Raw genomic sequence first — 15,824 nt, 5'->3', positions numbered from 1 at the left:
AATTAAAAGAGTCTTCAGATTTACTTGGCAACAGTGTATACAAACTGGCCTATCCTTTGGAGAAGATGAGAACATTGATTTCTATTAATCTTCTCAAGAAAAACAGAAGTTTTATGACAAAGCGGTCACGTGACTAAAAATTGTGGAGGTACATATCTTCACGGCAGTCTTCTTACAGCCACGATGTTCTGCATGACTCACCTGACATAGTGAGGGGACTAACCCCAGTTGTTCTGAAAATCTGCAACATCTTGTCAGCTCAGTCTTATGCATGCTGATTATCTTCAGTTGAAAGGGATTAAAGTGAAGAGCTATACTGAAACTGGAGAGGAAGACCAGCGTCCTTTTTTGAAAATCTGAATTAGACATGAAAACAACCCAAATCTCCATCAACAGATGAATGTTTAAAGAAAATACGGCACACACACACACACACAATGGAGAGCTAGTCAGCCTTAATAAAGAAGGAGGTCCTGCCATTTGTGGCAACACAGATGAAGCTGAAGATTGTTATAAATGAAATACGCCAGATTCAGAAGGACAGACACTGCTTCCATTTATATGTGTGTGAAAGTTGCTCAGTCATGTCTGACTCTTTGAGACCCCATGGACTATACAGTCCATGGGTTTTTCCTGGGCAGAATTACTGGAGTGAGTAGCCAGCCGTTCCCGTCTCCAAGGGATTTTCCCAACCCAGAGATCGAACCCAGGTCTCCCACATTGCCTGCAGGTTTCTTTACCAACTGAGCCACTAGGAAAGCAGGATTCCATTTTATGAGGAATCTAAAATAGTCAAACACATAAAAGCAGCAAGTAGAATGGAGGTGGCCAGGGGCTGGGGAAGATGGGCAGTTGTTGTTCAGTGGATACAAAGCTTCGGTTATTCTAGAGGAAAGAGTTCTAGAGACCTACCGTACAAGGTGGTGCTTGTAGTTAATGACACAGGATTGTGTGCTTCAGAATGTGTTAAGAGGTAAATCTCATGCTTGAGATCCCGGTTCGATTCCTGGATCGGGAAGATCCGCTGGAGAAGGGATAGGCTACCCACTCCAGCATCCTCAGACTTCCCTTGTAGCTCAGCTGGTAAAGAATCCGCTGCAATGTGGGAGACCTGGGTTTGATCCCTGGGTTGGGAAGATCTGCTGGAGAAGAGAAAGGCTACCTGCTTCTGTATTCTGGCCTGGAGAGTTCCAGGGACTATACAGTCCATGGGGTCGCAAAGAGTCGGACACGACTTTCACTTTCTTTCAGTTTAGTGTTCTTACCACAAACAAAAGCAAAAACCACAAAGGGCCACAAGGAAACTTTTGGAGGTAATGGACATGTTTATTACCTTGATTGTGGTGGTTGTATCATGGGTGTATGCATGTCTCAAACTCATCAAATTGTATCAATTTAACATGTGCAATTTTCTTTTTGTATCAGTTAAGTTTCAATAAAATTCCAGTATTCTTGCCATGAGAATCCCATAAATAGAGGAGTCTGGCGGGCTACAGTCCATGCGTTGCAAAGAGTCGGACATGACTGAGAGTCTGAGCACAAACCTCAATAAAACTGTCAAAAAAGGGGGGAAAAATCTAAATTGTAGATGTTGTAAAGAAAAGAATTTACCTCTTACAGTTAATTGCTTTGTGAGAGTTAAATGATGGGATAATAATTGATTAGATTAGTTTAGAACAGAAACAATTTTCTGTATTTTGTTTAAAGCTATGTGACTTCACATGATTTAGATGAACTGATTTTAAAAATCTGCATTTCTCTTTCTTTCTAAAACTGATGCTCCTGGACTGAATTATTGCTGTTATTATTTTTATTAAAAATTTTCATTGTATGTATACAATACTTGCAATTTTATTGTTTGCATGTGTTTTATTTTTGTATTTATTCTATGTATAACGTATGTAAAATCTGGAAACAAAACTTTTGACTTTTTCTGAGCCAGTTCATCTCCTCTTGTAGATAAATGTACATCACTTTGTTGTGTCAGTCTGCTTGGAAATACTCCAGGCACCTTTAGAAAATCAGCCTATGTTTTTTCTCTTGTTTAAATTATGCTCACTTAACAACTGGTGCTCTGTTGAGTATTTTATAGACCTGTTACTGCAGAGATCTGAATGGAAAAGACTGAGCACAAATAATGAGTGAAGCTGGCTGTGATCCACAGTTTAAAACATGCTCTGATGCAACAAAAATTTTTGAGTTACTTTTTCAGGAGTGAATTTTAAAAATTTTAGCCAGTCATACTGAGGCCTTTTATCAATTCTTTGCCACTATTTCTTCAGATATTGCTTCAGTCTCATTTCCTTCTCATTCCAATCATATGTATGTAAGACATTTTCACCTGTTTCATATAATTTGTGCTTTTTTTGTATCTCTCCCCCCCCCACCTCCCCCCCCCCCACCCAATACATCCTGGATGTTTTCCACTCAGTTGTCTTCCAGTTTATGAATCCCCTCCTTCTTCTGGGTCTAATCTAAAATTAAAACCATCTATACGTCATGTGAAATGCCAAGCTGGATGAATCACAAGCTGGAATCAAGATTCCCGGGAGAAATATCAACTACCTCAGATATGCAGATGATACCACACTAATGCAGAAAGTGAAGAGAAACTAAAGAGCCTCTTGATGAGGGTGAAAGAAGAGAGTGAAAAAGCTGGCTTAAAACTCAACATTCAAAAAAAAAAACTGATCATGGCACCTGGTCCCTTCACTGCATAGCAAATAGAAGGGGAAAAAATGGAAGCAGTGACAGATTTTATCTTCTTGGACTCCAAAATCACTGCAGACGGTAACTGCCGCCATGAATTTAAAAGACACTTGCCCCTTGGAAGGAAAGCTACAACCAAGCTAGACAGCATATTATAAAACAAAGAGATCAGTTTGCCAGCAAAAGTCCCTATAGTCAAAATTATGGTGTTTTCAGTAATTATGTACGGATGTGAGAGTTGGACCATAATTCTTCTGAGAGCAGAAGAATATATGCTTCTGAACTGTGGTGCTGGAGAAGACACTTGAGATTCCTTTGGACTGCAAGGAGATCAAACCAGTCTGCAAGGAGGTCAAACCAGTCCATCCTAAAGGAAATCAGTCCTGAATATTCATTGGAAGGACTGATGCTGGAGCTGAAGCTCCAGTACTTTGGCCACCTGATGCTAAGAGCCAACTCATGGAAAAGACCTTGATGCTGGGGAAGATTGAAGGCAAAAGGAGAAGGGGGTGGAAAAGGATGAGACAGCATCACCGATTCAATGGACATGAATTTGAGCAAACTCCAGGACATCATAAAGGACAGAGGAGCCTGACGTGCTGCAGTCCACGGGGTCACAAAGAGTCGGACACAACTTAGCAACTAAACAACAGTTGAGCTCTTAATTTCAGCTATTGTATTTCAGTTCTAGAATATCCATTTGATTTTTAAAATAGACTTTACTTCTCTGGTGAAATCTTTTATCCTGTCATCTATTTACTGAACTTACTATTCACAGTTAACTTTCATATCTGATAGCGCCAATATCTGGATCTCCTGTGGGCCTTTTTCTATAATGTCTTTTTATTCTTTTCTTTTTTTTTTAAGCTATTTGGACTTCTTTCCTAGTATGCCTGGTAAAAGTTATTGAATGCCAGGCAATGTATATGGAAAATTACAGGTGCTCTGGGTGATGTCTTTCTCCAGAGAGATATTTTTGCTTCTGGAGAGAAGCTAGAATAGGGGCAGGTCATCTAAATCCTGTCTTGGATTGAGCTGACTAGAATCTGGTTTCAGTTCTCAGGAGGGTTGGTCTATTCATGATTCACTCATATCCCAATATAGTAGTTCAGACATCCCGGCTGAAAGCCTGGATAAGCCCTTGACCTCCAGTTTTTATCTCCATGGCACCCTGAGACCACTGACAGCTCTGCATACCTTCTCAATCTTGTGGACACTGCTGTGTGTGCGCTAAGTTGCTTTAGTCGTGTCCGACTCTTTGCGACCCTATGGACTGCAGCCCACCAGGCTCCTCTATCCATGGGATTCTCCAGGCAAGAATACTGGAGTGGGTTGCCATGCCCTCCTCCAGGGGATCTTCCTGACCCAGGGATCGAACCTGCATCTCTTATGTCTCTTGCATTGGCAGGTGGTTTCTTTACCACTAGCGCCACCTGGGAAGGCTGGGCACTGCTTACAAATCAGTAAACGACAGGGAAAAAGCATGGCAAATATCAGACACATTTCTCTGTGCATCCCTGTTTGCTGGGTTCCTGGCTCTGCAAGTGTTACTTGCCTTGGTGACCCTGGATTCTAATTTTTAACTCTCCAGTGTTTGAGACGGTCACAAAGTCTATGTCACTTCTCATTTACTTTGCCACTTTCTTCTTGGATTTTCAGACTTTGAAAAATTGATTATAAATTAGCAATTTCATTAGAAGAAGAGTGGTGTATGATGTCAGACTCATCAGTATGTTTTCTTTCTCTCCAGGATTTTAGCCCCTCAAGTCCTGCTGCCTTGGCAGCTCCCCAATGCCTTTGAACAGATACTTTCAATATTTCAGTCAGTTATCTATGATAACTGATGGAAAGTGTTGTCTGTTACAAGTCAGTTCGTCAAAATGAGAATCTTGTCTTGGTTCATTCATATTATGTACTTACTATGCAACTTTACTTCCATTAAGGATATAGAGAGGATAAACAAAATCTTTGTCTGCTAAGAACTACCATCTACTTCAAACCAGAAAACAGATAATAACGATACAGTGGGAATAAGTAAATATTATAGAATAGAAGTTAATTAAGTACAATGGAGTGCAATGACAGCATAGAGAAAGAGTGTTTGGTTCTAAGACTTGGGTTGGAGAGTGATTCATGAAAGAGTCGGTGCTGGAATTGAGCTTTGGATAAGAATTAGGGCATTAAGCACCAAAGAATTGATGCTTTTGAACTGTGGTGTTGGAGAAGACTCTTGAGAGTCCCTTGGACTGCAAGGAGATCCAACCAGTCCATCCTGAAGGAGATCAGTCCTGGGTGTTCTTTGGAAGGACTGATGCTGAAGCTGAAACTCCAATACTTTGGCCACCTCATGCGAAGAGTTGACTCATTGGAAAAGACCCTGATGCTGGGAGGGATTGGGGGCAGGAGGAGAAGGGGACGACAGAGGATGAGATGGTTGGGTGGCATCACAGACTCGAAGGACATGAGTTTGAGTAAACTCCGGGAGTTGGTGATGGACAGGGAGGCCTGGCGTGCTGCGATTCATGGGGTCACAAAGAGTCAGACACGACTGAGCGACTGAACTGAACTGAACAAGAGGTATTTGAAAAGTAACAGAACACTCCCTCCTTTCTACCTCTCCTGATAAACATTCTAACCATTGTGCATCCTGTCTATGTGTTATCACTCAGTTCACTCTCTGCGACCCCACAGACTGTAGCCCGCCAGGCTCCTCTGTCCAGGGATTTCCCAGGTGAGAATATTAGAGTGGGTAGCCATTCCCTTCTCCAGGGAATCTTCCTGACCCAGGGATCAAACCCAGATTTCCTGCATTGCAGGTGGATTCTTTACCATCTGAGCCACCTAGGAAGCTATTGTGGATCCTAACAACTTGTATTATGTTGTTGCAATGCTTGGAGCAGAGAAAATCTTGGAGGAGATGGCAATATAAGCTCAGATTTCCACACACGTGAAGAGTCAGATTGCCTGGTTTCATTATGTAAATAAGCAAAATGATATGTTATTTCCAGTATTCTATGAGTCAGATTTAACTATATTTTTTATTCTATTGTGCACCCCAGAGATGCCAAGTCTACTCAGCAGACGTTCAGGGAACGGTAGTCCTGGGCCCACGAAGACCTCAAACCAGTTCCCTTGTTATCTCCTGTGAATGTTGCCTGCTGGGTCACTGTCCCTGCCTCCCTCACACCTTCCTCACAGCCTATTCAACTCCTGCCCCTTCTTGAAGACCAATTTTAAGCCAGCTTTTCCATAAAATCTTCTCAACTCTTTCGCTGACTAATGACTAATTGCATATGTGCTCAATTGTGTCTGACTGTTTGCGACCCCATGGAATTCTCCAGGCAAGAATACTAGAGTGTGTAGAACGTTTCCTCCTCCAGGGGATCTTCCCGACCCAGGGATCAAACCTGCAGTCTCCTGCATTGCAGGCAGATTCTGTACCATCTGAGCCACCAGGGAAGCCCTAAAGCACAGGGGATTATTTCACTTCGCTGGCCACTTAAGAGTAAGGTGCGGCCACATGACTCACTTTGGTTGATGAGGTGTAAGTGGACTAGACACGTAGCATTTCTGGTGGAAGCAGTAAGAGATTTCTCCCTCTAGCACTACCATCAGCAATTGGAGATGGCAGCACTCTTAGCCTAGGCCAATGAGCTACTGTTGCAAGTGGTGCCCCCTGCTGGCCTTTCTACATGGAATGTGAGCTAGAAATGAACTTTGTGAAGGCTGGTAAAGAATCCGCCCGCAATGCAGGAGACCTGGATTCGATCCCTGGGTTGGGAAGATCCCCTCGAGAAGGGAACAGCTACCCATTCCAGTATTCTGGCCTGGAGAATACCATGGACTGTATAGTCCATGGGGTCACGAAGAGTTGGACACTTTCACTTTCACACTTTGAGCCCCTAAGGTTGTTGGGTCTTTTGCGTCTGCAGCATAACACAGATCCTACCCTGACTGATCCAGGTTACTTCCCATCCCTCACTGTGCAGGAACTAAAATTTCTATACTTTGAAATTGAATGCTGGGAGGGCCAAAGGACTAACTTACTTACTTCTGCTGCAGATTGATTTCTTCTTGTTAAGCATTCACATTTTCTTTGGAGGTTCTGGAATTACTAATGGATAATAAACTTGAATGTCATGGAATGATAGGATTCTGTGTAAACCTTCCTTTCCTCTAAAAGAAGGCCCTGGAGGAATCATTGTTCCCAGAGACTCCCTCTTATATGGCTAATAATTAATGTCAGGGATCTTAGTTAAAGGAAAGACTGGTGCAAGGAAAGTTTGTGAGATCACTGCCCTATAAATTTCCCCAAAGCTTATCATCAGCCTAGATCACAGGGGAAAGATCCACAAATATTTGTATAGGTGGTTAGAAAACACAGACTAGTCTAATGAGCTGTGATGTTTCTCTGGACTTGGACACATTTTTGGCTCCGGTTGCCATGGCGCCGCTCCAGGACCTAACTCTCAGTTGATCACTTTCCCTGGATACCAGATGCTTTAGCTCCGGTCCAAGCCCTCCAGGGAACAGACCCTGGTGCTTCCTGTGGAGTCACAGCTGCCCTTTCATTCGGAGAGATTAGGACTTGCTGGTGAATTTGGTAGCTGAATTGCTTAATTTCCTTTTTGGAAAGGCTGGGTAAATCTCTTCTTTGGGTTAAGTTATAGCTCCCCTGAGTCTCAATTAATGCCCTTGGCTTTCTGACGTGTTTCATGGTTGAGTCCTGTCCTAGGAGCTACTGGGTTAGTACCCAGGCTGTTATATCCATCACTGCTATAAAAATGCTGCCGTCCATGAAGGTGTCACAGGAACAGGTTGCTATGGTGAGTGCTCCACGTGCTGGGAAACTCTCTACTCCGTCGTCACTTCTGACAGCGTGATCCCCTCCAAGAGATGTGCTCATTCCCGCTGTTATAGCCGTGGTCAAGCTCTGAGCCTCATCGAGCCCGGACAACCATTCGAGCTTCTTGGCCAGTCATCTCGCCGCCACTGGGTTCTTTCCTCTTTCTTCTCTGGAAGCTCACAGAGACTGTACCAGACAGAGCTCTTTTTAAGGACATCTACATTTAGAAGGTGGGACGTCCAAAATCTAAGGGCCGAAAACCGGCTATGTCTCGGGATTACCTGGAACACAGAGACTTAGAAGCCACCAAGAATCTCTCTTGCGCCTTTCCGCTCATCTTGCATCATTCTCCTCTGCTCAGCGAGCCAGGGTACCAGCACGCACATTGTAGGAACCGTGGCCACCCAGAGCCAGCATTCCACATCTAAGAACTGTTACGCCGGGAGAAGGATGGGTCATAGAAAACATCACTGCCCATGGAGACCCTGTGAATGCAGATGCATGGTAGGAAAAGCTCCCAGTGGGAGGGGGCTGCTTGTTTGACAAACAATAGATGCCTTTAACCTGAAGGAAGGGTCTTCCTTCAGCGCCTCCCACACCTGCCACACGTGAGTCACCAGCCCTCATGCCTATTTGCATCTCTGAGTTTTATGGATATTGTTGGTTTGCCATCTTGAAATACACCTGCTCTATGGGAGGCTGTCTTCCTTTTTGCCTACAAAACTCACTTTCTTTGCACAAATATTTTCAATGAATCCTACTTTACCCAGAAACCCTTCCTGTTCTTGCTTGCTGTGAGGTTGGTTGGGCAGATTAATAAGTGGATGAAATCTAAGTGTCAGCTGTGGCCTCACATTTCCTGGCGATCTCTGTGCAAAGGAGTGGAAGCCCCAGGAGAACCCAAGGGGGTTCAGGTGCCTCTCATACACAAAAAATTCTCTACTCTTCAGAGTTGATTCTGGTTTAAACACCACCCCCTTTGTGTTCTAACAACCAGAACCAGACCAAACTTATCCAGAACCACTCGCATGAAGTCCATGTGGCCCAGCAGACTTTAACAACACGGTGGGTGCTGAGACTGAAGGGGTGGGGCTGCCTCTCAGCAACACACACAACTCAAAAGGCAAAGAATTCTCTGGTGTTAACCAGCCTCTGTGGCTCCACCATCGACCCTGGCCCGTCAAGCATCTTGTTGGTGCTTTTCTACTGCTCTTCCCTCTTGCCGTCTTCACTCATTTCTTCCCCTGCTCGGAAGCAAACCTGATCAGTTGTCCCTTCTCAGGCCATCTTGCTGCTCTCCAGGTGAAACTGAAGCTGAGGACAGAAGCTGTATCCAAGCCACGTGGGGAAGTGGTGTCTGGCTGCCCAGGGCCCAGCTTGTGGGAGCTGCTTTCTGCTCAGGTGCTAATTCCTGGTCCAATAGGCTGTGACCAGGAAGCAGAGCTGATCTTCTGTATAAAACCAGAGCATGAGGACTTCCCTGGTGATGGTCCAGTGGTTAAGAATCCACCTGACACTGCAGAGGACATGGGTTCGATTCCTAATCTGGGGATATTTCACATGCCATGGGGCAATGAGGCCCTGCTGCTGCTGCTGCTAAGTCGTTTCAGTCGTGTCTGACTCTGTGTGTCCCCATAGACAGCAGCCCACCTGGCTCCGCCATCCCTGGGATTCTCCAGGCAGAAACACTGGAGAGGGTTGCCATTTCCTTCTCCAATAATGAAGCCCTAGAGCGAAAACTATTGAGCCTGCATGCCGCAACTACTTAGCTCACACAACTAGAGCCGGTGCTCTGAAACAAGAGAAGCCTCCACAACGAGAACCCTGGCACCGCAAAGAGGAGTAACCCCCACTGGCCACAACTAGAGAAGCAACAACAAAGACTCAACGCAGCAAAACAAGACAAAAAAAAAGAAAATAAAACAAAAAACCCCACAGAGCGTGGGGCACTGCTGCTTATGCAGGGCAGGGCAGGTGGGGACCATGCTTCCAGAACAGAGCTGCTTCCGGAGACGGGGGTGGACTCCTCCCACGGTGGGCGGGCGACTCAGCGCAGAGGATGGATGAAGGAAACAGCATGTGGACAGGGCTGAGTATTTCATTTTTGTTTCTTTACTTGTGGACAACCTTGAGGGATGTTCCCCAGCAGGATACAGGGTATTCACCATTTGGTGGAGCTAAGTATCAAGTTTTGAAGCGGGACTATGGTGATTCTCCCAGGAGAGGAGTCCCAGGCTGAGCCAGATGGGCCAGGGAGAGGATGGGCCAGGGTAGGAGGCTAAGGGAGCTCAAACACGGACCCAATACATAGATGGAACCAGGATGGAACCATAGATGTGGAACCAGGTCGACAGAAGAGCTTCAGGTGCAAGCCCAGGAGGATATGGAAAGAAAAGAAGGGGGTCAGCACTGAGGAGACAGACAGCAGTGATGAATGCCAGCAGCTGGGCTCAGGGAGGCTGGGTAAGGTGACAAGCGTGGCACTGGAAGAAAGGGCCCAGGTGACCCTGTCTACAGGGGCAAGTGGAATGATGGCCAAGGCCATGGTTCTCCTGGAAGTTCAAAGGGTGGGAACCAGGCTGGAGTCCAGCCAGGAAAAGTTACCCCGTCCTCAAAGGACCTTGAAGACCGAGAGAAAATGCAGGACTGGAGGGGAGAGGAAGGGGAGAACTGGGGACGCAGGACCGCAAGATGAGCGCTCCCCAGGTGTCTGCTCAGAAAGCACCGTGGAGCTGGGGCAGGGATTGCAAGGGGCTTGTTTTGCACTCGGCACAGTGCCTGGCACATAGTAGGTGCTCAACGCACCTCTGCCGATCCTTGCGTGTGCATCGCGAGATCGGTGCCATTGTCAATTGCGTCTGGGGCAAGCTCTAATAATACACTTCTTTTCAGGAAAAGTTCTGTGCACATTAGCAAGTTTCAAGCTCAGAACTCTTGACGCATAGAAACCCGGCTAACTTTCCTTAAGCCAATTTTTGCCATACTTGTCTGGGTAGAGCGTCCCCCAACTTAACTCCCGTGATACCTGTTAACACTGGAAGGATCCCGGCTTCCTTGGAGGGACCAAGGAACCCAGGAAGGAGCTGGCATCTGAGCCAGCACCTGAGTTTGTGGACTCCAGCAGCGTTCATACTGCAGTCCTTACCGGAGAGCTCACAGCCCCTTCTCTTTGGAGGCTTATCACACTGGCCCCCTTGAAGTCAAAGAACATTTTCTGTCAATTTTTAATGTGATTTCTTTCTTCCTTCTTTCTTATACCCTCTTTCTCTTCCCTCCCTTTCCCTTTTTGTTTCCTTAAAAAGGGGGATTTGTGTTTCTTCTCCCAGGAATGTGGAGACCACAAGAGAAACATCATCCCTCCTGACCCTCTGACCCTGGGTGTACCTTCATTCATTCATTCAGTACTGGGAGTACCATTGACCAGGATCGGGGAACAGTGCTCTCAAATCTTAGATGAGTAACTTCAACCTAGTAATAATTGAATAATAATAATAATAATAAAAGAACAGCAAGACAATCTAATTACATTCAAAAATAGAAAGCATACACCAGTGATTTTTTATGACTGTCTAACATCACTAGGGGAATTAAAAAAAAAAAATATTCCTGAGTTTCTATGCCTGAATCAGAACCTCTGATGTTTAGCTTTTAAAATTGTTAAAAGTTACCCAGGAAATACAGAGCTTACCTGGCCTGGGACTGTGAATTAGTGTTTGCAAAATGCTGTAGACGACAGGTGAACTCTTTGACATCAGGGATGGAGCAGCATCTGGCTGGGTGGGTTATCACACTGGTCCCATTTGCTAATGAGGAAGGTGTCAGAGAGGTACCCTGCCCTGGGGACCAGCCAGCCTTCTGCAACACAGACACCTGTTCATGTGCCCCGCAAGTCGATACCCACACGCTGCCTTTCTGCTCTGAATGCCTCGAAAGGGTGCAGGTGACCTGTTACACTTCTGGTTGGTGTCAGGGTTTCTGTGATGCTTCAGTCTCCAGATTTGCCTGTTAAAGTTCCATCTATTTCCTGTTTTACCCACATTCACTGTGTGGGACAATGATATTGAAGACTTTCCTCAAAGCTGTGACAGATGATCGAAAATTATTTGGAAAATAACTCGATCATAATAACAACAACAGTCCTACTTCGAACCCTATGTTCCCTGAGCGTGCTTTCTACCCCCAGAGTGCTTTCAAAGCTTCTGGGATTGCTTTGGGGCCAGCTTTTGTCATGAGAGCACCTTCATAACTGACACTTCATCCGAGGCCCCATTTGCTTCTTTACACATTTAGTCACACGTAGAGATCCTCCAGGCTTCCTTGGTAGCTCAGCTGGTAAGGTATCCATCTGCAATGCGGGAGACCCCGGTTCAATTCCTGGGTCACGAAAATCCCCTGCAGAAGAGATAGGCTAACCACTCCAGTATTCTTGGGCTTCCCTGGTGGCCCAGACAGTAAAGAATCTGCCTGCAAGGTGGGAGACCTGGGTTTGATCCCTGGCTTGGGAAGATCCCCTGGAGGAGGGCATGGCAACCCACTCCAGTATTCTTGGCTGGAGAATCCCCATGGACAGAGGAGCCTGGTGGGCTACAGTCCATGGGGTCGCAAAGAGTCGGGCACGACTGAGAGGCTAAGCACAGCACACAGAGATCCTCCAGCCAGAGCAGCTGGCTCCAAATGACTCCTATAGCGTGACTGCACAAAGGTGTCTACATCAGCTGTTTTAGTAATATTGCAGACTGCAGCTGAACAGTTCAGTTGGACCCCTGAGATATTCCTTCTCAAATCATGTAGCACTCATTTTGGAAACCATATCTCCCCCCCCCCCCAACCCCCTGCCCCACACCACCTTTTAGTCTTTATTTATCACTTTAGTTCAGTCCTGGATTCTCGTCCCAAGCTGCGGGTAAGGAGAGCTCTGGATAAATTCATCCTTTACTTTAGAGTGACAGAACTAGAAATAGCTGGTTTCTTTCTGTTTGGAAAAATTGAGTGGTCATGGAAAATGCTTATGACAGAGTTTACACAAGTGAGCCCTGAAAGGGATTCCTCCTGCCCTTCGTTTTTCCTCTTCTTTACTTCCTCCTTCCTTCCTTCCATCCACATTCACTAAATATCCATACTGTCAGGCAACATCCTAGATTCTGAGTCAGACACAAAGGTAAAAACAAAATGTAGCCTCTAACGTTATCTGAAGGTGCCTTGGCAGACGTTGGGGAATGCCTTCCTGGCTCACAATTCCTTTTTCTGCAGACTTCTCTTTCAGGGCATGGACCTAGAAAGACGTGGGACTCCCAGGTCAGAGAGGCAGGACTTTATTCCCCTCAGCAGCAGGTGATAAGGCTTATTTTTGCACCAGTCCTGAGGCCCAGTTCTCACAGGGCAACGAGAAGGGGGGCCAGGTGACACCCCTGCCCATAGTAGCTTGAATTATCAGAGAGGATTTTTGAGTTTAGAGAATTTCAGTCTTTTATGAAGGGGAACGTGCTGGCCATTTTCTTCAAGAGGTCTCATTTCTGTGTTTTGAGACTGCTTGATGTACACGGAGGGTCTCCCCAGCACTCTCTCTCGTCCTCTCTGAATCCAGAGAAAGAGAAAGCAGCAGACAGAGGATGAGATGGTTGGATGGCATCACCGACTCCATGGACATGAGTCTGAGCAAGCTCCAGGAGCTGGTGATGGACAGGGAGGCCTGGCGTGCTGCAGTCCATGGGGTCACAAAGGGTCGGACACGACTGAGTGACTGAACTGACCCGAGACACATCTGGAGTGAAGTGGGGTGAGGACCCAGATCCTGTCCCTGCTCTGCTGGTTTGTCCTTGCCTGCTCTGTCGTCTCCTTCAGACCCTCTATCTAGCTCCATATTCTGCTCAAACCAGGGCTGCCAACCTCAGCCCTGACTAAGTCCTGGGCACCAGTTTTAGACCCATTTATCAAGAGCTGGGGTTGGCAGACTATCGTCCGACAGCCAAGTCTAGCTTGCAGTCTGTTTTTGTGCATCTCTGGAGTGTGGAAGGACTTTAAATTTTTAAAAGGTTGTGAAAAAGAGAGTGAGAAGAAAACAAGGGGGGTTATCAGACAGGGACATCCCACAAAGCCTTAAATATTTCCACGACTGAGTGGCTGAACTGACTGACTGATTTACTGTCTTGACCTTTAAAGGAAACGTTTGCCAGTTCTGATTCTAGATGTTGAGTCACGTGACGGGGGAAAGGCGACCTATAGAAGAACAGCAGCTGCACCATCCCCAGGATGGATGGGATGCTGGAGGCCTGGGATGGTGTGCCTTCCCGTTCTCAGAGGTGTCCTGCTCCCCTCCCCGGTAGAAAGCAGACTGTGTGACCCTGCCACCTTCCGCCTGTCTTAGAAGATTCGGGTTTCTCAGGTCATAAAATTATACTCTCTCTCTGTACATGTATTAGTCGCTCAGTCGTGTCTGACTTTTTGCAACCCCATGGACTGTAGCCCATCAGGCTCCTCTATCCATGGAATTCTGCCGGCAAGAGTGCTGGAATGGATTGCCAGTCCCTTCTCCATGGAATCTTCCTGACTCAGGGATCGAACTCAGGTCTCCTGCATTGTAGGCAGATTCTTTACTGTCTGAGCTATCAGGGAAGCCCTCTTTGTACATACACACACACACACACACTGTTGTGAATTAACTCAGAAAAGTGAAGAAGACCATGTAAATCATTATTCCAGTTGTGATACGTGGTTTAAACTAGAGAGGAGCTCTGACTCATCTTCGTCTCTCGCTCAAACGCAGCTACAGCGTCAATTAGGATTTAGATGATGTTCTCAGACCCGGGGAATGAATTGCTGAGTGCCAGGAAAATAATACTGCAGTGTCTATGCATGCACGGAGCTAGCTGGACAGCTTCTCAAATGGATTTCCTTTGTGTGGTCAACCATCTGAGCTCTGTAGAATTTCTCTCTTCTCAAAGTCATCTTGGAATCCCTGAGCCCTCAGATTCCGGCAGCATCTAATATTTTTTTTTAACCTCTCCATTGACATAAAGACCTAAGATGTGTATTCATACTTTCTATACACTGAAACTCGCTCTCAAAAATATGGAAAAACATGCTTGAGAATATTGATGCTCACTTTGTAATGACTGTGGGACATTTTCTTCCTCTGGGCTCTTTCCAGGGTTCACTTGAGCCTCTAACCTTGGCCTTGGAGTGTGGCAGGTGGTAGAGTGATGTACATAGACCACAGGAGACAAAGTCAGATTTTAACTAAATCAAGAGTGTGATTGAGGGACTTCCCTGGCAGTCCAGTGTTTAAGACTTTGCCTTCCAGGGTTGGGGGTGAGGGTTTGATCCCTTGCCAGCAAGCTGAGACCCCACATGCCTCGCAGCCAAAAAACTGAAACATAAAACAGAAGCGATAATGTAAGAAATTCAATAAAGACTTTTAAAATGGCTCACATTTAAAAAGATTGTTTTTTTTTAAAAAAAGAGTGCTATGAAAAAAAGTGGACATTTGAATGATGGTGGTTTGCCATCTTGAAGCAAAATCATAGTTTTGAATCAGAATGTTCAATCATCTTAGGAACAGATGTGAATGAAATGTAACATGTTAATGACAAAGATTGGGATAATACTGAATATTTTTCTCATATTTTTCTAAGTCTCACTGGGTGACTCTGGAGTACAGAACACCTGGTCTGTTCCGGGGGCCTTGTATGAATGAACTTGTTTAATTCCCACATCCCTTGAAGCAGATGTTGCTGTGATCCTCATTCAATAAGAGAGGATGCCAAGGCACAGAAAGCAAATGGTGTAGCTCTCATCAAAGCCTGATGTTTAATTTCCAGAGCCCGAAGCCTTTCTTGACCGACCTCTCAGGTGCTCAGCATGCATGCATGCTCGGTCGCTCAGTCGTGTCCGACCCTTTGAGACCCCATGGGCTCCTCTGTCCGTGGGATTCTCCAGGCAAGAATACTGGAGTGGGTTCCCACTTCTTCCTCCAGAGGATCTTCCCGACCCAGGAATCGAACCCAAGTCCTCTGCACTGGCAGGCGGATTCTTTAGCACTGAGCCACCTGGGGAGCCCTAGGCTCTCAGAACTCCTAGTTATGTTCTGGAAGAGTGATGCCCATCAATGGTCATAAATTAGAGTCACCTGGGAAATTTAAGAAAACTCGTGTGCCTGGATCTCACTCAGACTTTCCTATTGGGGTTGCTGCTACATTCGGGGGCACCTCCTAACATGTAATGTGGATGGAGAATCACTCCTCCAAGGGGCTGTCTTTTTTTTTTTTTTTTT

Source organism: Cervus canadensis, chromosome 33 (assembly GCF_019320065.1).
Source record: "Cervus canadensis isolate Bull #8, Minnesota chromosome 33, ASM1932006v1, whole genome shotgun sequence".
NCBI classification, from domain to species: domain Eukaryota; kingdom Metazoa; phylum Chordata; class Mammalia; order Artiodactyla; family Cervidae; genus Cervus; species Cervus canadensis.
This window is presented reverse-complemented; position numbering follows the sequence as displayed.